Source organism: Pristiophorus japonicus, chromosome X, assembly GCF_044704955.1.
Source record: "Pristiophorus japonicus isolate sPriJap1 chromosome X, sPriJap1.hap1, whole genome shotgun sequence".
In the NCBI taxonomy this organism is placed as follows: domain Eukaryota; kingdom Metazoa; phylum Chordata; class Chondrichthyes; family Pristiophoridae; genus Pristiophorus; species Pristiophorus japonicus.
This window is the reverse complement of record NC_092010.1, coordinates 28,872,046-28,898,144: the sequence shown is the minus strand read 5'-3', so window position 1 is coordinate 28,898,144 and position 26,099 is coordinate 28,872,046. Positions and strand designations below refer to the sequence as shown.

At 49.6% G+C, this 26,099-nt stretch overlaps 1 long non-coding RNA gene across 1 annotated transcript in view; it reads left to right on the top strand.

The window, feature by feature from the left end:
• The window catches only part of LOC139240841 (uncharacterized), a 48,687-nt gene extending 24,068 nt beyond the window's left edge, over positions 1-24,619 (top strand). The window contains exon 2 of the long non-coding RNA XR_011588752.1: positions 24,432-24,619. This is a non-coding gene — a long non-coding RNA (uncharacterized lncRNA). The remainder of the gene's footprint in view (positions 1-24,431) is intronic.
• The last annotated feature ends 1,480 nt before the right edge of the window (positions 24,620-26,099 follow it).

Below are 26,099 nucleotides of genomic sequence, written 5' to 3'. Positions count from 1 at the left end.
CATATTACTACGTTAAAGGCGCTATATAAATACAAGTTATTGTTGTTGTTTGAACGTCACAGATCTAATCCAACCATATCTGCGAACAAGACCACCCTGTCGTCCCAGACCGTCCTTTCACACACTGAGCTTCCCATCCACGAGAAAGGCTGCCGTTGCCCATTATGCTTCAATACTCGAGCCTCAGCTCAACCTGCCAGCCTTTTTCCTCAAATCGACATTACAGTCGGCTTCTTCATTAAGGACATCATATTTGTCTTGAAGGTACAACTGAATATCAGTCGTACACTGGTGAATGTGTTTCAAAACCGAACAGCTGGCTGAGAACTATCAATTTGCAATCATCTTCCCCATTTGGCTATCCGAGCCCGCGTTTCCCCGCGACAGTTAAAACACATTTGCGCGCTGTAGTTTAGTTACTCTTAACAGTCAGAAGTACATATTGGAGTGCTCATTTAACAGAAGCAGAATTTCAAGAAACAGACCCCATTAAAGTGAGTTGCACATTTGGCCGTTCATCTTTCGGCCCAAGGCATGGAAATGACAATCGGCAGTGGTGCCCAACTGGCGTCTGACTCTACACCGCCGCTTTTTGTACTACAGGTGTGACATCCGCAATCTGGAAACCTCGGGACCAAGGCCGTTCTGCATTCCAGGTATTTCCGCAGGAGATCAGGTGGCCAGAGGTTGGACCGAGGCGGGGGGAGGCTGGGCGGCCAGAGGTGAGGCCGAGGGAGGTCTGGCCGAGGCGGGGAGTCTGGATTTCGGAACATTTTCCGGTTTCCGGATGACCCCGCCACGGATCGGCCCAGATTCCGGAACATTCCGGATTCTGGAACTCCGGATTTTGGACGTCTCACTGTATCATCCAAAGCCAAAATTTCCCCCCTCCCCCACCCGGTGTCTAGACTGATGGGGTAAAAGTTTCCTCCGTCTGCTTGGGCACTCAGTCTGGTTTCTGGTCAGATTTGGGCCCTTGGCACTGATTGGCCATCTGGCTTGGAGCAGCCACCTGATGTCTCAAACCGAAACTGTCACCCTGGCACGGACGGGCGTGCTGTCCTGGGGCGGAAGTGGTTGGCAGAGAGTGGAGGGAGCTTTGCTCGTCATCTCACCGTGCGGCATCTGATGATGGGAGCGCTTGATGCTGCGTCCGGGTGTCTGAAATGGGAACTGTTCCGTATGTATGTTAATGTATGTACTGTAACGCTAGACCACACAATGTATTTTCACTCTGTATACACCACACCTGTACCACCAGAGGGTGCTACTGCTGGACACTTAAGGGTCACCTGTACATTGCAGGTAACCAAGTATAAAAGGGAGCTCATCTCTTGGTGTCCTCACTCTAGGAGCAGCAATAAAGGATTAAGATCATTACAGTTCAAGTGGAGTCGTTATTAGAGTGCTTACATATACTGCAGGAAGCCGTTCCATTCTCCGGCAAATCACATTTCTTGTTCAGCTCAAAACGAAGCAGTTTTAAAGAAATTGGGCTGGATTTTGGGCTTTTCTGTTTTCGGGGCGAAAACGGAGGCGGGGTGGGAAAGTTACTGGCCAGAAACAGTTTGCGCTTTGGTAAGGAAGTTTGGGCATCTGGGCCCTGGGTCAGGGGGCCCAGCGCTAAGGGAGGTGTTGTACACCTCTTGTGGCGCAAGGATGGGAAACTCCCCGAACTAAAGTGCCGGGCCCCATGTGCGCTCCGAGAGAGGCTGTGGGGGAGGCGGGGGGTAAACCTTTTTTAAAAAAAAAACCGACAAAAACATTCCCAAAACATTGCCACCATCACAAATAATTAAAAACCTGAACGAACAAACACTCGCACTGACCTTGGGAGTACTTTCCCTCCCTCACTGCCGGCTATGCTGGACCGCTCTGGTTTCCCAGGGGTCAATGCGGGCGCACTTCCGGGTGGACGGATCGGGCAAGGGTCCAAACTCCTGCCGGTGTCTTAACCGAGGCGTCGCACACCCGGCGCAGCTCTTCCCGGCCGTGCTGCTCAGCGCCTCCGCTAAACCCGACCCGAGGTTCACGGCAGGGCGCTGGAGACCTCACCGCCGCCTTTCACACCGCTCCGCGGCGCAACCCCGAGCACAAGGGACCGGAAAATCCAGCCCCAAATGTAAGTGACTGAAATTCTGTTGGAGACCTATAAGGAGTAACTCTGAAGCCCAATGCTGGCAGCTCAGCCTCGTACAATGATTTCTGTAGTGTGCAAACTGCTCCATCTGAGCATCAACTTGACACCTTACTGGGTTTCTCCTCCGTCGTTCCTGGAACACTGGTGGTCCTTCGCTTGACTGTTGTCTGCGACTTATGGTTGCACCGTATTCCTCAAGCCTTGTTGTATCCAAACATTTGCAATGCAGTAATATAACAACAACTTGTATTTACACAGCGCTTTTAATGTAGTAAAACGTCCCAAGGAGCATTATCAGACAAAATTTGACACCGTGGCCACATAAGGAGATATTAGGGCCAGTGACCAAAGACTTGGTCAAAGAGGTAGTGGGGCGAGGGCAAAGGGAAGACGTGACCATCATGGTGTGGGGCAGCTTGTCTTTTACTGCCCATCAATTTTGTTATGTTCAGACATAGAGGTACGACAAAACCTCTCTCTCCTCCTTTGAGACGCTCCTTAAAACCTACGTCTTTGACCAAGCTGTTCTAATATCTTCTTATGTGGTTCGGTGTCACATTTTGTTTGATAACACTCCTGTTGGAGAGTCTTTGGACATTTTTTGACATTAAAGGTGCTATATAAATGCAAGTTGTTGTTTAACATTTTCCAGTGCAACAACAACAACAACTTTTATTTATATAGTGTCTTTAACATATTGCAACGTCCCAAGGTGCTTCACAGCAGTATTATAAGACAAAAAAATTGATACCATGCCACATGAGGATAAATTAGGGCAGATGTCCAAAAGCTTGGTCAAAGAGGTAGGTTTTAAGGAGTGTCTTAAAGGAGGAAAGAGAGGTGGAGAGGTTTAGGGAGGGATTTCCAGAGCTTTCGGGCCCAGGCAACAGAAGGCACGGCCGCCAATCATCATCATCATAGTCAGTCCCTCGGAATCGAGGAAGACTTGCTTCCACTCTTAAAATGAGTCCTTAAGTGGCTGAACAGTTCAATACGAGAGCCACAGTCCCTGTCACAGGTGGGACAGACAGTCGTTGGAGGAAAGGGTGGGTGGGACTGGTTTGCCGCACGTGCTTTCTGCTGCCTGCGCTTGATTTCTGCATGCTCTCGGCGATGAGACTCTAGGTGCTCAGTGCCCTCCCGGATGCACTTCCTCCACTTAGGGCGATCTTTGGCCAGGGACTCCCAGGTGTCAGTAGGGATGTTACACTTTATCAAGGAGGCTTTGAGGATGTCCTTTTAACATTTCCGCTGCCCATCTTTGGCTCGTTTGCCGTGAAGGAGTTCTGAGTAGAGCGCTTGCTTTGGGAGTCTCGTGTCTGGCATGCAAATGATGTAGCCCGCCCAACGGAGCTGATCAAGTCAGTGCTTCAATGCTGGGGATGTTGGCCTGGTCGAGGACGCTAATGTTGATGCGTCTGTCCTCCCAAGAGATTTGTAGGATCTTGCGGAGGCATCGTTGGTGGTATTTCTCCAGCGACTTGAGGTGTCTACTGTATATTGGTTCATGTCTCTGAGCCATACAGGAGGGCGGGTATTACTACAGCCCTGTAGACCATGAGCTTGGTGGCAGTTTTGAGGGCCTGGTCTTCGAATACTCTTTCCCTCAGGCGGCCGAAGGCTGCACTGGCGCACTGGAGGCGGTGTTGAATCTCGTCGTCTATGTCTGCTCTTGTTGATAAGAGGCTCGCGAGGTATGGGAAATGGTCCACGTTGTTCAGGGCCGCGCCGTGGATCTTGATCACTGGGGGGCAGTGCTGTGCGGTGAGGACAGGCTGGTGGAGGACCTTTGTCTTATGGATGTTTAACATAAGGCCCATGCTTTCGCATGCCTCAGTAAATACGTCGACTATGTCCTGGAGTTCAGCCTCTGTGTGTGCACTGACGCAGGCGTCCTCCGCATACTGTAGCTCGACGACAGAGGTTGGGGTGGTCTTGGACCTGGCCCGGAGACAGCGAAGGTTGAACAGCTTCCCACTGGTTTTGTAGTTTAGCTCCACTCCAGCGGGGAGCTTGTTGACAACATAGCAGCGAGGAAGATTGAGAAGAGTGTTGGGGCGATGATACAGCCCTGTTTGACCCCGGTCCGGACGTGGATTGAGTCTGTGATGGATCCATTGGTAAGGATCACGGCCTGCATGTCGTCCTGGAGCAGGCGGAGGATGGTGACGAACTTTTGGGGGCATCCGAAACGGAGGAGTACACTCCATCGACCCTCGCGGTTGACCGTGTCAAAGGCCTTTAGTAAGGCCTTTATGAAATGGATTTATGAAAGGGAAATCATGCTTGACAAATCTTCTAGAATTTTTTGAGAATGTAACTAGTAGAGTGGACAAGGGAGAACCAGTGGATGTGGTGTATTTGGACTTTCAAAAGGCTTTTGACAAGGTCCCACACAAGAGATTGGTGTGCAAAATCAAAGCACATGGTATTGGGGGTAATGTACTGACGTGGATAGAGAACTGGTTGGCAGACAGGAAGCAGAGAGTCGGGATAAACGGGTCCTTTTCAGAATGGCAGACAGTGACTAGTGGAGTGCCGTAGGGCTCAGTGCTGGGACCCCAGCTCTTTACAATATACATTAATGATTTAGATGAAGGAATTGAGTGTAATATCTCCAAGTTTGCAGATGACACTAAACTGGGTGGCGGTTTGAGCTGTGAGGAGGATGGTAAGAGGCTGCAGGGTGACTTGGACAGATTAGGTGAGTGGGCAAATGCATGGCAGATGCAGTATAATGTGGATAAATGTGAGGTTATCCACTTTGGTGGCAAAAACACGAAGGCAGCATATTATCTGAATGGTGGCAGATTAGGAAAAGAGGAGGTGCAACGAGATCTGGGTGTCATGGTTCATCAGTCATTGAAAGTTGGCAAGCAGGTACAGCAGGCGGTGAAGAAGGCAAATGGTACGTTGGCATTCATAGCTAGAGGATTTGAGTATAGGAGCAGGGAGGTCTTACTGCAGTTGTACAGGGCCTCAGTAAGCCCTCACCTGGAATATTGTGTTCAGTTTTGGTGGTCTAATCTGAGGAAGGACATTCTTGCTATTGAGGGAGTGCAGCGAAGGTTCACCAGACTGATTCCCGGGATGGCTGGACTGACATATGAGGAGAGACTGGATCAACTGGGTCTTTATACACTGGAGTTTAGAATGATGAGAGGGGATCTCTTCGAAACATATAAAATACTGATGGGACTGGACAGGTTAGATGCAGGAAGAATGTTCCCGATGTTGGAGAAGTCCAGAACCAGGGGACACAGTTTTCGGATAAGGGGCAGGCCATTTAGGACTGAGATGAGGAGAAACCTCTTCACTCAGAGTTGTTAACCTGTGGAATTCCCTGCCTCAGAGAGTTGTTGATACCAGTTCGTTGACTATATTCAAGAGGGAGTTAGATATGGCCCTTACGGCTAAGGGGATCAAGGGGTATGGAGAGAAAGCAGGAAAGGGGTACTGAGGTGAATGATCAGCCATGATCTTATTGAATGGTGGTGCAGGCTCGAAGGGCCGAATGGCCTACTCCTGCACCTATTTTCTATGTTTCTATGTAAGGTCGAAGAAGGCCCTGTATAAGGGCTGGTGCTGTTCCCTGCATTTTTCCTGCAGCTGTAGCGCTGCAAAAATCATTTCCGTTATGCCCCGTAGGGGACGAAATCCGCGCTGTGATTCCAGGAGGAGCTCCGCCACAGCGAGAAGACGGTTGAGGAGGACTCTAGCGACAACTTTCCCAGTGGCTGATAGCAGGGAGATTCCTCTGTAGTTGCAGCAGTCGTACTTGTCCCCTTTTTTAAAGGTGGTCATATCACTGCATCTCTGAGATCTCCCGGCATGCTCTCGTCTCTCCAGATGAGAGAGATGAGGTCATGTATTCGTGCCAATAGTGCCTCTCCGCCATACTTCAGTGCCTCAGCAGGGATTCCATCCGCTCCCGTAGCCTTGTTGTGTTTAAGCTGTCTTATGGCTTTTTCTACCTCGTACAGTGTTGAGGTTTTACTGAGGTGGTGGCGGGTCGCATGCTGCGAGATGGAGTCGAGAACATTCGGGTCAAAGGCAGAGTCTCGCTTGAGGAGATCTTCGGAGTGCTCCTTCCAGCAGGCCCTGACTGCCTCAATGTCCTTGATGAGTGTTTCCCCGTTCTTGGCCAGCAGTGGGGTGGGGCCTTGGGTGTTTGGACCTTAGGTGGCCTTGACTGCGATGAAGAATCCTCGCACATCATGGCCAGCTGCTGTATCTCCTGTGCTTTCTCCATCCATCACCTGTTCTTTAGGTCGCGGGTTTTTTGTTGGACCTCCGCCTTGAGCCGTCTGTAATGCTGCTTTGGTGCTCCCAAGTTGGGTTGTTTTAGGTTCAGAAATGTTCTGTGCTTGCGATCTATTAGTTCTTGGATCTCCTGATCATTCTCATCAAACCAGTCCTGGTGTTTTCTGGTTGAGTGACCGAGCGTCTCTTCACAGGCATTGGTTATGGAGGCCTGGAGGGCAGACCAAACGCTGTGGGCATTCAGCATCTCAGGGTCATCAAGGCACGCCAGGTTAGCTGTGAGGCGCTGATTATATAGGGCTCTCTTAGCAGGGCCTTTAAGTGTCCCGGCATTGACTTTTTTGCAGCATTGCTTCTGTGCCCCCTCTTCTTTCGGGCTATATTCGTGTCAATGATTCATCGGATCAGGCAGTGGTCCATTCAGCAGTTGTCAGCTCCTGTCATGGCGTGGGTGATGCGCACATCCTTGCGATCCCTGGCTCGGACGATGACCTAGTCGAGCAGGTGCCAGTGTTTGGAGCAAGGGTGTTGCCACGATGCCTTGTATTTGTGGCCTTGGAAATAGCGGATGCATTGACAGTCATTTTCCAACATTCCATTGACTCTGGATCAGTTCCTATCGAGTGGAGGGTAGCCAATGTAACCCCACTTTTTAAAAAAGGAGGGAGAGAGAAAGCAGGGAATCATAGACCGGTCAGCCTGACCTCAGTAGTGGGTAAAATGATGGAATCAATTATTAAGGATGTCATAGCAGCGCATTTGGAAAATGGTGACATGATAGGTCCAAGTCAGCATGGATTTGTGAACGGGAGATCATGCTTGACAAATCTTCTGGAATTTTTTGAGGATGTTTCCAATAAAGTGGACAAAGGAGTACCAGTTGATGTGGTATATTTGGACTTTCAGAAGGCTTTCGACAAGGTCCCACACAGGAGATTAATGTGCAAAGTTAAAGCACATGGGATTGGGGGTAGTGTGCTGACGTGGATTGAGAACTGGTTGTCAGACAGGAAGCAAAGAGTAGGAGTAAATGGGTACTTTTCGGAATGGCAGGCAGTGACTAGTGGGGTACCGCAGGGTTCTGTGCTGGGGCCCCAGCTGTTTACATTGTACATTAATGATTTAGACGAGGGGATTAAATGTAGTATCTCCAAATTTGCGGATGACACTAAGTTGGGTGGCAGTGTGAGCTGCGAGGAGGATGCTATGAGGCTACAGAGTGACTTGGATAGGTTAGGTGAGTGGGCAAATGCGTGGCAGATGAAGTATAATGTGGATAAATGTGAGGTTATCCACTTTGGTGGTAAAAACAGAGAGACAGACTATTATCTGAATGGTGACAGATTAGGAAAAGGGAAGGTGCAACGAGACCTGGGTGTCATGGTACATCAGTCATTGAAGGTTGGCATGCAGGTACAGCAGGCGGTTAAGAAAGCAAATGGCATGTTGGCCTTCATAGCGAGGGGATTTGAGTACAGGGGCAGGGAGATGTTGCTACAGTTGTACAGGGCCTTGGTGAGGCCACACCTGGAGTATTGTGTACAGTTTTGGTCTCCTAACTTGAGGAAGGACATACTTGCTATTGAGGGAGTGCAGCGAAGATTCACCAGACTGATTCCCGGGATGGTGGGACTGACCTATCAAGAAAGACTGGATCAACTGGGCTTGTATTCACTGGAGTTCAGAAGAGTGAGAGGGGACCTCATAGAAACGTTTAAAATTCTGACGGGTTTGGACAGGTTGGATGCAGGAAGAATGTTCCCAATGTTGGGGAAGTCCAGAACCAGGGGTCACAGTCTAAGGATAAGGGGTAAGCCATTTAGGACCGAGATAAGGAGAAACTTCTTCACCCAGAGAGTGGTGAACCTGTGGAATTCTCTACCACAGGAAGTAGTTGAGGCCAATTCACTAAATATATTCAAAAGGGAGTTAGATGAAGTCCTTACTACTCGGGGGATCAAGGGGTATGGCGTGAAAGCAGGAAGTGGGTACTGAAGTTTCATGTTCAGCCATGAACTCGTTGAATGGCGGTGCAGGCTAGAAGGGCTGAATGGCCTGCTCCTGCACCTATTTTCTATGTTTCTATGTTTCTATGTTCCAAGTTCATGTTCCAGACATTTTGTCAGAAGTCGGGTACAGCTGGAGTTGGCTTTCCCTACCCTCTCTCTGCCAATCACGCCAGAGGGCTGTGTCCTTGCCGACCCTGGCGTTGAAGTCACCGAGGAGGATCAATTTGTCGCCCTTAGGGACGCGGGACAGGGATGTCTCGAGGTTGGAGTAAAAACCTTCTTTGGTCTCATCCGTTGCATTGAATGTTGGAGCGTACGCACTGATGACTGTGGAGCATTGGTTCCAGGATAGGGTGAGTCGAAGAGTTACGAGGCGTTCGTTAACCCCGCAGGGTGAGTCTTTGAGGCGGTCGACCAGCTCGTTTTTGATAGCGAAGCCGACTCCTTGGAGGCGGCGTTCTTCCTCTCGTTTCTCTTTCCAGAAGAAGGTATAACCCCCACCTTGTTCCTTGAGCTGGCCTTTCCCTGCCCGCCGGGTCTCTCTTCGGGCGGCGATGTCGATATCAAAGCGTCTAAGTTCCTGGGCAACTATGGCGGTGCAGCGTTCCGGTCTGTCGCTGTTGGAGTTGTCCATGAGGGTCCTGATGTTCCAGGTCCCGAACTTCATATTGAAGGGTGGAAGATGCCTGTGCGTGAGTTCTTTTAACGTGGGGTGGCCGTTGCACACTGACTACCACACGGGCGTAGCTGAGCAAGGTCTTGGTCCAGTGGCAAGGGGGTCCAAGACGACTGGAGACCAGGCACTGCTGTATGGGTCTAATTGCCTACGGGGAGATGTTGGCCGCAAGCTGAGTGACGTCCTTGATGTTAGGTGGTCCGAGGCTTAGTTGGGGGCAGGCATTGGGAGGGTCAGTGGCCCACTGGGGTTCAGAGTGGGAGGTCAGGGGGGTCACAGCTATGGTACTCACCACGTGCTGGAGGAGGAGAAGAGGAAAGGTCACCAGTGGGGAAGGAGAGGTCCAGTCGTCGCTGAAGGAGGAGGGGAGGCTAACCGCCGCAGTAGAAGAGGAGACCCGGTCGCCTTTGAGGAGGAGGTCACCTGTGGTGAAGGAGAGTTCCAGCTGTCGTCGAGGAGGCGGAGAGGTTTAGACAGAGAGTTCCAGAGCTTAGGGCCCAGGAAACAGAAGGCACGGCCACCAATGGTTGAGTGATTATAATCAGGGATGCTCAAGAGGACAGAATTAGAGGAGTTCAGCATCTCTGGAGGGGGTTTTGGGTCTGGAGGAGATTACAGAGATAGGGAGGGGCGAGGCCATGGCCGGATTTGAACACGAGGATGAGAATTTTGAAATCGAGGCGTTGCCTAACCGGGAGCCAATGTAGGCCAGCGAGCACATGGGCGATGGGTGAGTGGGACTTGGTGCGAGTTAGGACACGGGCAGCCGAGTTTTGGATCACCTCTAGTTTACGCAGGGTAGAATGTGGGAGGCCAGCCAGGAGTGCGTTGGAATAGTCCTTTAGAATTGGAAACTAAAGTTTGAGTAGGGTTTTGTATCCATGATCTTCCCTTTTCATGGTAAAGAGTGGAACCCAACCCATCTCACAAAACACACTTGAGTATTGCGACAAACGAAACCAGCCCCCAACAGTGGTGAAGTGACTCGGGCTCAAACCTGTATTAGGGAGACCAACTGGTTGTTTATTCAAAGCTGGGGTGTCGATCTCATGGCTTTTCGTAAATAAAGCAGGCTACGGTGAGCAAGGATGTGTCACACTCGTGCTTAAAACAATTGCCAATCTGGAGCATAAAATAAGTGATTAATTGAATCCTACTAAAGCATGCCCAGCTCAGAAGAAACCTGCAATTGTCAGATAACAGAATTTTTGTCATTGTTCAATGATGCTAAGACTCTTTTCTTTCTTCATGAATTGACAATGAGCCCAGCAGGCAATAGTGTGATGTGCCCATTTCCCTCTGGTAGCTGTATTTGTGTGGCTTGCTTCGCCATTGTCGAATGTTTGAAAGAGAACATCTTTCAAAACGGGGTGGTGGCAGAATTTCAAAATAATAGACAAACTCTGAAACCAAAAGGGCTCTGTAAAGTGTAGCAACGATTGTTTTCTTCAAAAAAGAAAACCGACGTCATAATTTTCAGTCGGCGAGCGTCGAAAGGATTGTGGTAGATTTGAAACATTTTTTGAAAGATAAATTTGAGGTTGCCTCCTACAAGCTTCGTGACCAACTGAGACACTGGCTGACATAAAATGCTCTGAGACACGGCCCTGTACGTGAGGAGCACTGCAGACGAGCAAGTTCTTGTCCTTGCATGGCGTCTCACAATTCTTTGAACCCTGGGATTTGACATTTGACCTGTGACGTCCCGGGCAGGAGTTTAGGATGTGTTGGGTTTGTTGAGGGTTGGAGGCCGAGACTGGTTTTCTGTCTGAGAAATTGCTGCAGGTGTCACTGGATTATCTTGACATGAATTCCATCAATGCAAGAGTAATGTGAAATAAGAGGGAGAATTATAGGAACAATTGGAAATCGACCATTTTTGAATTCTGGTGTATGTTTTAACATTTTTTGGTCTCAGTGGGCAGCACTCACGCCTCTGATGTCAGAAGGTTGTGGGTTCAAGTCCCACTCCAGGAACTTGAGAATATAAATCTAGGCTGACACTCACAATGCAGTGCTGAAGGAGTGCTGCACTGTTGGAGGTGCCGTCTTTTGGATGAGATGTTAAACCGAGGCCCCCTCGTGGGACTATGGCACTATTTTGAAGAAGAGCAGGGGAGTTATCCCTGGTGTTCTGGCGAATATTTATCCCTCAATCTGCATAACAAAAACAGATTATCTGGTCATTATCACATTGCTGTGTGTGGGAGCTTGCGATGTGCAGGTTGGCTGCCGCGTTTCCCACATTACAACAGTGACTACACTTCAAAAGTACTTTATTGGCTGTAAAGCATTTTGAGACGTCCAGTGGTCGTGAAAGGCGCTATATAAATGCAAGTTTCCCTTTCTTTTAGAAATAGTACCCAGTGAGATATATATTTATATAATATGGCCCCCGGGATGGCAGCTCCTTAGGGAGCTCTCCCTGAACAACTTTATCCCTGGCCATCGGTCACCCTTTTTCCCCCAATCTTCCCCCGCCGCCCCCCGCCACTGTTTAAGTTTCCCCTGGCCCTAATAGTGGGTACATTTCTCCCCCACTAAAGTGCATTTCTTACCCCAAAAATCTATGCTGCAAGGGCAGCTACCTGAGCCCACTGCCGATTCCCCAACCATGCCTGCTCCTTACCTCCATCTGTGAGAGCCGGATTTACCACCCAGATTGCCTTCCGGACCGCCCTGCTGCCAAGATCTTCGCTTCCCCACTGGATGTAGGCGACTCAGCTGCTCTTCTCGACCTCCGACAGCGTCTGGTGAGCCTCTGACCAGCTCCGAACACCGGTTTGGGCCCTACCCGCTCTCGCCACCCTGATACTACGATCCCGGCGGCGTTTTGAACTGGACCCTCTCCGCCCTCGCACCTGGCACCGTCGTCGCTTCGGCTCTACCCTCTTCCCCTGCATTCGACTCTGGCGACGTCCTGACCGGCCGCCGGTCCCACTCAACTGCGGAGACAAAAGCAGCTGAAGGAATGGCGGAGGAGCCCCTGTCGAGCACATGGTGCGTGCAATGGTGGCGGCCATTCTGACCTTTCCTTCTCCTGCGAACTGAATCTCTGACCATCCCAATGCCTGCCCTCAGCCGGGAGCTAATACCTGGAAGAGGGTAGCATTTCCTCAAATCTCTCACTCCTCCTTCCCGCGCCTCGGTTCACCCACCACCTCACCGAAGGGCGCTGCTCATCACTGAGCTTAAGGCTCGCACCCCGCTGTAGGCAATTAGACCCATACAGCAGTGCCTGGTCTCCAGTCGTCTTGGACCCCCTTGCCAAGACCTTGCTCAGCTAAGCCCGTGTGGTAGCCGGTGTGCAATGGCCACCCCCACGTTAAAAGAACTCACGCACAGGCATCTTCCACCTTCCATCTTTCAAAATGAAGTTTGGGACCTGGAACGTCAGGACCCTCATGGACAACTCCAACAGTGACAGACCGGAACACTGCACTGCCATACTTGCCCGGGAACTTAAACGCTTCGATGTCGACATCGCAGCCCTAAGTAAGACCCAGCGAGCAGGGGAAGGCCAGCTCAAGGAACAAGGTGGAGGTTACACCTTCTTCTGGAAAGGCAAACCAGAGGAAGAACGCCACCTCCATGGAGTTGGTTTCGCCATCAAGAACGAGCTGGTCGACCGCCTCACAGACTCCCCCTGCGGGGTTAACGAATGCCTCCATGACTCTCCGACTCACCCTATCCCGGAACCAGTGCGCCACAGTCATCAGTGCATACACCCCAACACTGGAAGCTACAGATGAGACCAAAGAGGAATTATACTCCAGCCTCGAATAATCCCTGTCCCGAGTCTCAAAGAGCGACAAGCTGATCGTCCTTGGTGACTTTAACGCCAGAGTCGGCAAGGACACAGACCTCTGGGGAGGTGTGATCAGCAGAGAGGGGGTAGGAAAAACCAACTCCAGTGGTACCCTACTCCCGACAAAATATCTAGAACATGACCTTGTCATAACCAATACCCAGTTCCGTCAGAGGGACAAGTACAGGCATTGTGGCAACACCCTTGCTCCAAGCACTGGCACCTTCTAGACTACGTCATCATCCGAGCCAGGGATCGCAAGGACATGCGCATCACCCGCGCAATGACAGGAGCTGACGACTGCTGGACTGACCACCGCCTAATTCGCTCTGTCATCACCATCAACTTTGCCCCAAAACAGCGACGGCAACAGAAACAATGCCGCAGGAAAATCAATGCAGAGGCATTCAAAGACCCAGCTAAGAAAGCCCTATACAATCAGTGCCTCACTGCTAACCTGGCGACCCTCGATAACCCAGAGACGCAGAGTGCCCACAGCGCTTGGTCTGCCCTCCAGGCCACCACAATGCGTACCTGCGAAGAGACGCATAGTCACACGACCAGGAAACACCAAGACTGGTTTGACTAGAATGACCAGGAGATCCAGGAGCTAATTTGCTGCAAGCGCAGGGCATTTCTGAATTTAAAACAGCAACCCAACATGAGAGCAAAAAAGCAGCTCGACAGACGGCTGAAGGTCGAGGTCCAACAAAAAACCCGTGACCTAAAGAATAGATGGTGGGTGGAGAAAGCACAGGAAATCCAGCAATTAGCTGACAATCACGATGTGCGAGAATTCCTCAGTGCAGTCAAGACCACCTACGGCCTAAGCACCCAAGGCCCTACCCCACTGCTGGCCAAGAACGAGGAGACACTCATCAAGGACACCGAGGCAGTCAGTGCCCGCAGGATAGAGCATTTCGAAGATTTCCTTAACCGAGACTCTGTCTTCGACGTGAGTATCCTCGACTCCACCCCGCAGCATGCTACCCGCCACCATCTCAGCACAACCCCAGCCCAGCACAAGGTAGAAAAGGCCATCGGACAACTGAAGCACAACAAGGCCTCAGGAACATATGGACTCCCCACCGAAGCACTAAAACATAGCAGAGAAACACTACTGGCGCGGATTCATGACCTCATTTCTCTTATCTAGAAGGAGGAGAGCATGCCAGGAAATCTCAGATGCTGTAATCGTGACCATCTTCAAGATAGGTGACCAGTCCAACTGAGATAATTACAGAGGCGTCTCCCTGCTGTCGACCACCGGGGAAGTCATCGCAAGAATCTTCCTCAATCGCCTTCTTCCTGTGGCTGAAGAGCTCCTCCCAGAGTTACAATGCGGATTCCGTCTGTTATATATGAATAAAGAGTCTGACTGGATACTGTGAGCTCAAAGTAAAGTGTGACCTTAGTCTTTTATTGCAGGTCACCGGAGTGCCTCTCCAGCCTGAGGCCTCCTTAAGCACCTGTGCTCCCAAGGGATTGTGGGATCCTTTGGGACTCCAGGGGATGAGCCCTCTGGTGGCTGTACAAGGTATATACAAGTTTACATACATAACAACACTCCCCTCCCGCCCCCCCAAAAGTCAACAGTGTAACTATTTATAAGGTGAGTCAATCTGGGGCCTTTCTTTCCCTGGTTGATCGTCTCGGTGCAAATGCTGGTTTTGGTGAATCGTTTGTTATGCCCTCGCTGGGCTGCTGTGCAGCTGGCCTGGCTGGGCTGCCTGGTGTGGTGAGTCCTGCTGGGCTGCTGCGGGTGATGGGTTCTGCTTCGTGGCTAACCGCGGTGTAGATTGCCACTGGTGTGTATGTTGGGGGATCAAAAATGGTAGGGTCCAAGGTGGGTTGCTCAGGATAGTCCGTGAATCTGAGTTTGATTTGGTCCAAGTGTTTCTGGTGAATGAGTCCATTTGAAAGTTTGACCTGAAACACCCTGCTCTTCTCTTTGGCCACGACAGTGCAGGGAAGCCACTTGGGACCTTGTCCATAATTCAATACAAATACAGGATCATTGATTTCAATCTCGCGTGACACATTAGCACTATCATGATATGTACTTTGTTGAAGCCGCCTGCTCTCTACCTGTTCATGTAGGTCAGGGTGATCTAACGAGAGCCTTGTCTTAAGTGCCCTTTTCATGAGCAGTTCAGCAGGTGGAATCCCAGTGAGCGAGTGGGGTCTTGTGCGGTAACTAAGCAGAACTCAGGATAGGCGAGTCTGCAGTGAGCCTTCAGTTACCCTCTTCAAGCTCTGATGATGGTTTGCACTGCTCTCTCTGCCTGACCATTGGATGCTGGATGGAACGGGGCAGATATAACATGTTTGATCCCGTTACGGGTCATGAATTCTTTGAACTCAGCACTGGTAAAACATGGCCCGTGTCGCTCACAAGGACATCGGGTAGTCCGTGCGTGGCAAACATGGCCCGCAGGCTTTCAGTGGTGGCAGCGGACATGCTTGCTGACATTATCTCACATTCAATCCATTTGGAGTACGCATCTACAACCACAAGGAACATTTTACCCAAGAACGGGCCTGCATAGTCGACATGGACCCTGGACCACGGTTTGGAGGGCCAAGACCATAAACTTAGTGGCGTTTCCCTGAGTGCATTGCTTAATTGCGAGCATGTGTTACATCTGTGCACACAGGACTCTTAAGTCCGCATCGATACCAGGCCACCACATGTGGGATCTGGCTATCGCTTTCATCATTACAATGCCTGGGTGAGTACTGTGAAGGTCACTGATGAAAGTGTCTCTGCCCTTCTTGGGGACCACTACCCGATTTCCCCACAGAAAGCAGTTTCATTTTTGCGCCGCTAGTACGGCTTTATCTCTTCCTGCATTTCCGCTGGGACACTGGACCAGCTCCCGTGAAGCTCACAATTTTTTACTCGGGACAGTAAGGGGGCCTGGCTCGTCCAGGTTCTAATCTGTCGGGCTGTGACAGGTGATTGCTCACTCTCGAATGCTTCCATAACCATAACTAGATCTGCGGGCTGTGCCATCTCCACCCCCGTGGTGGGCAATGGCAGCCTACTGAGCGCATCAGCACAGTTTTCTGTGCCTGGCCTGTGGCGGATGGCGTAGTTGTATGCGGACAATGTGAGCGCCCATCTCTGGATGTGGGCCGATGCATTCGTATTTATCCTCTTACTCTTGGAAAATAGGAATATTAGTGCCTTATGGTCTGTTTCCAATTCAAATTTTAGCCCAAACAGATATTGATGCATTTTCTTTACCCCGTAGACACATGCTAACGCTTCTTTTTCAGTCATGCTGTAGGCTCTCTCAGCCTTAGACAGACTTCTGGATGCATAAGCAACCGGTTGTAGTTTTCGAGATTCATTAGCTTGTTGCAATACACACCCGACACCGTATGACGCTTACATGGATCATACAACACAAACAATTTGTTTGAGCATTACAATTTTCTAGCTTTTACAAAGACATTTTCGTGGCTTTTGCCCCATACCCATTCGTCTCCTTTTCGCAGTAAGGCGTGCAGTGGTTCTAACAGTGTGCTGAGACCCGGTAAGAAGTTACCAAAGTAGTTCAGGAGTCCTAGAAACGACCGCAGCTCCGTCCTGTTCTGTGGCCTCGGTGCGTTCTCGATTGCCTCCGTCTTCGAATCGGTGGGCCCGATGCCGTCCGCCGCGATTCTTCGCCCCAGGAACTCCACTTCAGGCACCAGGAAAACGCATTTCGAGCGTTTCAACCTGAGCCCCAAGCGGTTGAGTCAACTAAGATCCTCCTCCAGGTTCTGCAGATGCTCGACTGTGTCCCGACCTGTAACCAAGATGTCGTCCTGGAAGACCACTGTGCGTGGGACCGACTTCAGTAAGCTTTCCAGGTTTCTCTGGAATATCGCCGCAGCTGATCGAATTCCAAACGGGCATCTGTTAAAATGAAGAGACCTTTGTGCGTGTTGATGCAGGTGAGGCCCTTTGATGATTCCTCCAGCTCCTGCGTCATGTAGGCAGAGGTCAAGTTCAGCTTCGTGAACGTCTTTTCTCCCGCCAGCGTAGTGAAAATGTCGTCAGCCTTTGGTAGTGGGTATTGATCCTGCAGGGAGAAATGATTGATAGTTACTTTGTAACCACCACAGATTCTGACGGTGCCGTCTCCCTTGAGGACTGGAACAATCGGACTGGCCCACGCGTTAAATTCGATTGGCGAAATGATGCCCTCTTGTTGCAGCCGGTCCAGCTCGATCTCTACCCTTTCTCTCATCATGTACGGTACTGCTCTCGCCTTGTGATGGATGGGTCGCGCCCCCGAAATTAGGTGGAGCTACACTTTTGCTCCTTGGCACTTCCCGATGCCTGGTTCGATCAGCGAAGGAAACTTGTTTAAGACCTGGGCACACGAAGTGTCGTCAGCGGACAAGAGCGCTCGGACGTCGTCCCAGTCGAGCGTATCTTTCCCAGCCAGCTCCTGCCGAGCAGTGTGGGACCATCGCCCGGTACCACCCCGAGTGGTAGTTTGTGCACCGCTCCATCATAGGAGACCTTTACAGTAGCACTGCCAATTACAGGAATCAGTTCTTTAGTGTAAGTTCTTAGTTTCATGCGAATGGGAATCAAGACTGGCCTTGAGGCCTTGCTGCACCACAATTTATCGAAAGTCTTTTTGCTCAAAATGGACTAGCTCGCACCCGTGTCCAGCTCCATTGACACCGGGAGTCCATTTAATTCAACCTTCAGCATTATCAGGGGACACTTTGTGGTAAATGTGTGCACCCCATATACCTCTGTCTCCTCGGTCTGAGGCTCTGGTTCTTCGTGATCTGCTGTGGATCTGTCCTCCTCGGCAACATGGTGGATTGCAGGATTAACAGGGTTTGCAGCTCGCCTGCACATACGTTGGAGGTGTCCCATTGTTCCACAGCCCTTGCAAACGTACCCTTTGAAGCGGCATGAATGGAAATGATGATCACCCCCGCAGCGCCAACAAGGTGTTAATGGCCTTGCATTCATCACCCTTGATGGTGGACTCTGAGACATCTGCGGAAGTGCAGCTGCAGGCATGTGGGGCCTGCCCTGTACGTTGCGATTTGAAAACAACATCACTCTGTTCACAGTACTTGTAGCAGCACTCTTGTGCTGAGAGATTTGCTTTGTATTGTCACTGGTGGCAATCAATGCTATCGCTATGGCCTTACTCAAGGTTTGGGTCGCTACAGTCAAAAGTTTGCGAAGTATCACTTCATGGCTAATGCCAAGTACGAAAAAGTCTCTGAGCATGTGCTCCATATGTCCTGCAAGGCGTCTTAGCTCGGCGACATAACTCGCCACTTCCTGGCCTTCAGACCTTTTGTAGGTGTAGAACCAGTACCTCACCATCAGAACGCTTTCCTTCGGGTTCAGATGCTCACTGACCAGTGTGCACAAATCATCGTACGATTTCTCTGTGGGTTTCGCTGGAGTAAGCAGATTTTTCATGAGGCCATACGGTGCCCCGCAGACGGTGAGGAGAATCGCCCTTCATTTGGCAGCGTTCGCTTCTCCTTCCAGCTCGTTCGCCACGAAGTATTGGTCGAGTTGCTCCACGAAACATAGAAACATCGAAACGTAGAAACATAGAAAATAGGTGCAGGAGTAGACCATTCGGCCCTTCGAGCCTGCACCACCATTCAATATGATCATGGCTGATTATTCACCTCAGTACCCCTTTCCCGCTTTCTCTCCATACCCCTTGATCCCTTTAGCCGTAAGGGCTACATCTAGCTCCCTCTTGAATATATCCAATGAACTGGCATCAACGACTCTCTGCGGAAAGTTTCCCAATCATCTCCCTCCGAGAATTTCTCCAGGATGCCCACTGTTCTATGCATCGTTGGGTTCGTCATCTGTATCTCATCGCCAGTTGTTATATATGAATAAGGAGTCTGACTGGATACTGCGAGCTCAAAGTAAAGTGTGACCTTAGTCTTTTATTGCAGGTCTCCAGAGTGCCTCTCCAGTCTGTGAGGCCTCCTTAAGTACCTGTGCTCCCAAGGGATTGGGGGATCCCTTGCGACTCCAGGGGATGAGCCCTCTGGTGGCTGTACAAGGTATATACAAGTTTACATATATAACACCGTCCACTAAGGAGTACAACTGACATGATCTTCACCGCGCGACAGCTACAAGAGAAATGCAGGGAACAGCACCAACCCTTGTACATGGCCGCCTTCGACCTCACAAAGGCTTTTGACACTGTCAACCGTGAGGGATTATGGAGCGTCCTCCTCCATTTCGGCTGCCCTCAAGGTTGTCACCATCCTCCGCTTGCTCCATGACGACATGATCCTGACCAACGGATCCATCACAGACCCATTCCATTCCAGGGTCAAACAAGGCTGCGTCATCGCACCAATGTTCTTCTCGATCTTCCTTGCTGCAATGCTACATCTCACCCTCAGCAAGCTCCCCACCGGAGTGGAGCTAAACTATAGAACAGATGGGTATCTGTTCAACCTCCGCTGCCTCCAGGCCAGATCCAAGGTTGCCCAATCCTCCGTCATCGAATTACAGTATGGAGACGATGTTTGCATCTGTGCACACTCGGAGGCCGAACTCTAAGCTGTCGTCGACACCTTCACTGAGGCGTACGAGAGCATGGGCCTTACACTAAACATCCGTATGACAAAGGTCCTCTACCAACCTGACCCCGCCACACAGCACTGCCCCACCCCCCACCCCCCTGATTATCAATATCCACGATGGGGCCTTGTACAACGTGGACCATTTTCCATACCTCGGGAGCCTACTGTCAACAAGGGCAGATGTCGATGACTAAGTCCAACACCACCTTCAGTGCACCAGCGCAGCCATCTGTCGCTTGAGGAAGAGAGTGTTTGAAGACCAGTACCTCAAACCTGGCACCAAGCTCATGGTCTACAGGGCAATAGTGATACCTGGCCTCTTGTATGGCTCAGAGACATGGACTATGTACAGCAGGCACCTCAAAATCCTGGAGAAATACCACCAGCGCTGCCTCCACAAGATCCTGCAAATCCACTGGCAGGATAGATACCAACGTCAGTGTTCTTGCTCAGGCCAACATCCCCAGCATCGAAGCATAGAGTGTGGTCAATCAGCTCTGTTGGGCGGGCCACATCGTCCGCATGCCTGACACAAGACTCCCAAAACAAGCGCTCTACTCGGAGCTTCGACATGGCAAGTGAGCCCCAGGCAGGCAGAGGAAATGCTTCAAGGACACCCTCAAAACCTCCTTGACAAAATGCAACATCCTCACCGACTCCTGGGAGTCCCTGGCCAAAGACCGCCCTAAGTGGAGGAAGAGCATCTGGGAGGGCGCTGAGCACCTCGAGTCTCGTCGCCGAGACCAAGCGTAGACAGCGAAAGGAGCGTGCGGGAAACCAGGCTCCCCACCCACCCTTTCCCTCAACGACTGTCTGCTCCACCTGTGACAGAGACTGTAATTCCCGTATTGGACTGTCCACTCACCTGAGAACTCACTTTTAAAGTGGAAGCAATTCTTCCTCGATTTTGAGGGACTGCCTATGATGATGATGATATAAAATGTAGTTTTAGATACAGTGCACGCACAAAGAGATTGATTGCTAACTCAGTTTGAACCAATATACATCCTCATCTTTCATATAACATTAATATAAAATTGCATGTCTGGCAGCAATCCTGGATAGTCCTGATCTGACTGACATCTGAAAGTTTCCCTTTTGCTTGAAATGGTGGTGGCTGGAAGGGAAATAGAGATATCTTTTTCTCACCAACACCAGAACATTGATGCAAGCCGTCCATTAGCTCCATGCCATTTCATTGCAGGAAATCAAGGACGTAGCATTTATATTATGTTGTACTGATTTGTGCATAGTGGAACGAGTTGATGTGTTATCAGGAACATAACTTTGATGCCATCAGGAAATATTGCACAGCATCTCACATCTGTTATATTTTGCAAGTCAAATAGTCCCCTTCTCTTCCACTCCACACCATTTCCCACCTCTTCCCCTTTCCTTGTCCTTTCTTCCTCCTCCTACCCCCTACGTCTGCTCCACCAACTGCACCTCAAGCTACATTCTCCGCACCCACCCCCTCCCATCGATACCAGGGGTTTTCTGCCTGTTTGTCAACTGTTTCTCACCATTGGAAACAGTGGGAGTGGCTGAGGACGGCTGGGCTACCTGAGTGACGGGGACAGAAAATGGGTATTAGGTGTTGGGGCGAGTGCGTGGGGGATGGTGTGCGGGGTGGCTGGAGGGCAGTGAGAAAAGGAGCGGTCTAAAGCCTGCATTGGTGGAAAACTCCCAGGAGGCCTTGGGATGTGCGAGGGGGACGGGGGTGATAGAGCGGGAAAAAAGACATTGAGGCCCATAGGGGCGGTTAAGACAGTGGTGAGGAGGAGTGGGGGAGACACTGAAAAAAAGAAACGTTTGTCAGAATAATAAACATTGTAGGCCTTTAAAAAAAGAGTAATTCTATTGTACAGCTAGAAAGACATCAAGAGACACATTTGCCCTGACTGGGAGAATTTTTGAGGCATTTTTCAGTGTAATACAGGAATCATTCTGCTAGGAGTTAAACTGACCATAGGATGTGAAAAGGAGACTATACAAGGCTTGGATCCAGTCAGATCTTCTGTGTGGTGCTTAAATCTGGTCCCTGATGAAGGCACTACATTAAAGGTGCTATATAAATACAAGTTATTGTTGTTGTTGAATGTTTTTGGAGAGTATTGGATGTGAAGTGTGAGGGCAGAGTGACCAACACTGAAATAATGAGTAGACTGCTTGCGGAAGAGCATATTGCAGTGAGATGGCTGCGATGGGTGGGGTACGTGGCCGACAATCGATACCGTCATAAAGTGATGGAACAGATTGCTGTATGGAAAACACTGTTTGGACGGCCAAACGAGGTTTCAGGACTATGTGAGCGGAATAGCGACGGTTGGCTGGGTGAGCACAGTGGCGAGATCTTCTGTTGCCTGTCCACTCCGCTGATGATACATAAGAACATAAGAAATAGGAGCAGGAGTAGGCCATTTGGCCCCTCGAGCCTGCTCCGCCATTTAATAAGATCATGGCTGATCTGATCATGGACTCAGCTCCACTTCCCTGCCCGCTCCCCATAACCCTTTATTCCTTTATCGCTCAAAAATCTGTCTATCTCCACCTTAAATATATTTAATGACCCAGCCTCCACAGCTCTCTGGGGCAGAGAATTCCACAGATTCACAACCCTCAGAAGAAATTCCTCCTCAACTCTGTTTTAAATGGGTGACCCCTTATTCTGAAACTATATCCCCTAGTTCTAGATTCCCCCACGAGGGGAAACATCCTCTCTGCATCTACCCTGTCAAGCCCCCTCAGTATCTTATACATTTCAATAAGATCACCTCTCATTCTTCTAAGTTCCAATGAGTAGAGGCCCAACCTCCTCAGCCTTTCTTCATCTGGTTTGACAGAACACAGCACTACGGTTTACCTGAACACTCTGTAACTGAAGGGAATACCTGGCCAGGTTTTTTAAGTAAGGGACGTTCCTGCTCAGCGAAGTAAACATCCCATAGCATACATCACCGGCCGGGCACATGCACAACAACGTTTTTCTTTTTGAGAAGAACGGAATGCTCGTCACTTGAGATAGATTGAGGTGTACAAAAAGTGATATGTGCGCTCACTATTTCTGGTGCGTATACATGTCTTGATTATAAGTGTGTAAGGAAATCTCTTCAAACTCAATTAAATGATTGCTCGTGGTTCAAGCTTGAGCGTATTGTCCAAATGCAAGTTTATTACACCAATAGTATAATAACGATTATGGTTATACAATAGACTCGTACAACCTGGTTTCCTGCAGACCCAAGGTGATCAAGCTTGGTCTCCGTAGGTGTTGGACTTCCGACCGTCCCGGGTGCTGTCCCGACAGAAAGGCTGCTACCCCTTCCTTTTTATTCCTCTTTTGTCATCTGTCACATGTTCAAAAACCTTCCAGGCATCCTTAAAGTACCCTGCCCTTCAATGTGAGTCATATCGTGCAGTTCTGGTCGCCACATTACAGGAAAGATGTGATTGCACTCGAGAGATTTATGATGCTGCCTGGACTGCAGAATTTTAGCGATGAGGAAAGATTGGATAAACTGGGGTTGTTTTCTTTGGAACAGAGGAGGCTGAGGGGAGATTTAATTGAGGTGTATAAAATTATGAGGGACCTGGATAAAGTGGACAGGAAGAACCTATTTCCTTTAGCAGAGGGGTCAACAACCAGGGGGCATAGATTTAAAGTAATTGGTAGGAGGTTTAGAGGGGATTTGAGGGAAAATTTCTTCACCCAGAGGGTGGTGGGGGTCTGGAACTCACTACCTGAAAGGGTGGTAGAGGAAGAGACCCTCATCACATTTAAAAAGTATCTGGATGTGCACTTGAAGTGCCGTAACCTACAGGGTTACGGACCGAGAGCTGGAAAGTGGGATTAGGCTGGGTAGCTCTTTTTCGGCCGGCGTGGACACGATGGGCCGAATGGCCTCCTTCCGTGCTGTAAATTTCTATGATTCTATGATCACATGCTGCCCAGAATGTATATTGAAGCAAAGTTCCTTCTCACCAAACCTCCAGACCTTGACATAATAGCCATGTTGATGGCTGACATCCTTCCTTAACATTACAAAAGGAACGGATGACCTAGGCAATCCCAGACAGTTAATGTGACACTGCTTGGGTGCTTCCATTGTTCTGGCCAATCCCTGATACTCCCACCTCACGTGGAATGTAGCCGTCCTGTCTGCTAGTTGCTACTCCCCATTGTCCCGACGAATCTCCAATATTAGCATATCCCAATCGGGCAATGGCAAGCGAGCCCCAGGTGGGCAGCGGAAATGTTTCAAGGACACCCTTAAAGCCTCCTTGATAAAGTGCAACATCCCCACTGACACCTGGGAGTCCCTAGACTAAGACCACCCTAAGTGGAGGAAGAGCATCCGGGAGGGTGCTGAGCACCTCGAGTCTCGTCGTCGAGAGCATGCAGAAATCAAGCGCAGGCAGCGGAATGAGCGTGCGTCAAACCTGTCCCACCCACCCTTTCCTTCAACCACTGTCTGTCCCACCTGTGACAGAGACTAATTCCCGTATTGGACTGTTCAGTCACCTGAGAATTCACTTTTAGAGTGGAACAAGTCTTCCTTGATTCCGAGGGACTGCCTATGATGATGATGAGAAATATGAGTTCGAACAGTGTCAGAAGTCATCAGCTACCACATCGGAGTGGTTGATGTTTCACCTATTGATTGCTAGTTTTGGTTAGGGGCAGACCACACTGATGGAATACGAGATGGTCGTTGGCGAGAGGCTGGTGTTGAATGGGCAACAACCATCAATTAACGGGAGAGTGAAGGGATGAGCTGGAAGATATTACAGTCTGATCCCACTGGGATCTGCTTTTTATTTTTTTTAAATTGCTACTTTCAGGATATACGTCACGTCTTATTTAACTTGGTTTTCTTTTCTTATTTAAGTTCATTTCTGGTTTCCTTTCTACATTTTTTTTTCCATCTTTTTTTTTAGTCTTGTTAGCATCATAAATTTCGGCAGCAAGTGGGCTCGAAAGACCTGCGGAACACAAGAGACTGGGTTTATAAAGGGAAAGCAAAGGTGAGAGACGTTACCTTGGGAGTAGAACCTCTGGCATTTCTGAGAATTAATCAGCTAGACCAACATTTGTGGAATCGACTGGAATTAAGAAATTCAAAAAGGTCAGAACCATATTACATGATCAAATAATGTACCCTTCACCTCCAGGGATTGGGTTTACACCCCATCTTTCAGTAGTTCACAATAACATAGCAAATATCTGAGAAAAATAATGATATTCAAAGTAATTTTAAGTAAAAATATTTCTTGTTTCCATTTTAATTCTTTTTTTGCTCCCGCTGCTTATTGCTTATAATGAGCTCTTCATAGAATCAGAGAAGCTTACAGCACAGAAGGAGGCCATTCGGCCCGTCGAGCCTATGCTGGCTCTTTGAAAGAGCTGTCCCATTAGTCCACACCGTTGCTCCTTGTCCGTGACCTTGTAAGTTCCTCACCCTCAACACCTGTCCACCTCCCTTTCAAACTCATTGATGTAACCGGCCCCCATCACCCTCTCGGGTCGAGCGTTCCAGAACCCCACAACTCTCTGAGTGAAACCGTTTCTCCTCCTCTCCCCCCGCCCAGATCTTTTCCCAATGATTTTGAATCTGTGACCTCTGGTTATTGACCCACTCGCCTGAGGGAATTGTTTTTCTCAATCTACTCTATCAAAACCTCTCACCATCTATAAAACCTCGATTAGGCCACCTCTTAACCTTCTCTGTCCCAAGGAGAACAGTCCTCACTTTTCCAATCTCCCTGGTCACATGCTGGTAAACCTCCGCTGTACCGTCACGAAGACCTTTACATCTTTCCTGAAGTGTGGTGCCCAGATTTGTCCACTATACTCCAACTGAGGCCTAACCAGTGATTTATAAAGTTCTACCATGACCTCTTTGCTTTTATATTCTGTTCCTCTACTTATAAACCCAAGTAACCCATGTGCTTTGCAACCACTATGTCAACTTGACCCACCACCTTGCTTACACTGTCCATTTTTATTGGTTTAAAGGACTTGTTGTGTTGGGTTATGATGGGTACAATATGAAGAGCTGAAATGAGCAATTCGATAAGTATTCTCTATTTAGTTCCCAGTAAAAAACATACTTCGCTCCAAGTCGCACTGGAAATCCGGAAAAGGCTTGGGCCTGGATTTTCACTTGGATTGCGCCTCTGTTAGCACCCTGAAATGGCGGTAATGGGTCTGGAAATGGTTACTGCCCGGGCTTCCAGCACCCGCCGAGAAAGTTGGTGCCGGTTTTGCGGGGGCGCGGAGCTGCACCGCCCAGGAGTGTCGCGCTGGTGTGCAACGTCCCCGTTATCGTCGCGATCTGAAAATGTGTTTTGCATTGACCGCATAGCGCCCCGTAGCCAACCCACCAGAGAAAACGGGAGGTCCGAGCTGTCCTGGCGGCGGTGAGGGAAGGAATGGTTACATAAGGTCAGTGTGATTGTTCTTTTTTGGTTTTATTTTTGCGATTTATCTTTTATTTTGGGTGAACAATATATTGTGAATGCTTTTTATGCCGATTTTTTTTTTTTCCCCAGGGAAACCTCTCTTCGGGTGCTCCGAGGCCAGCTCTTTAACTGGGAATTTTCAGT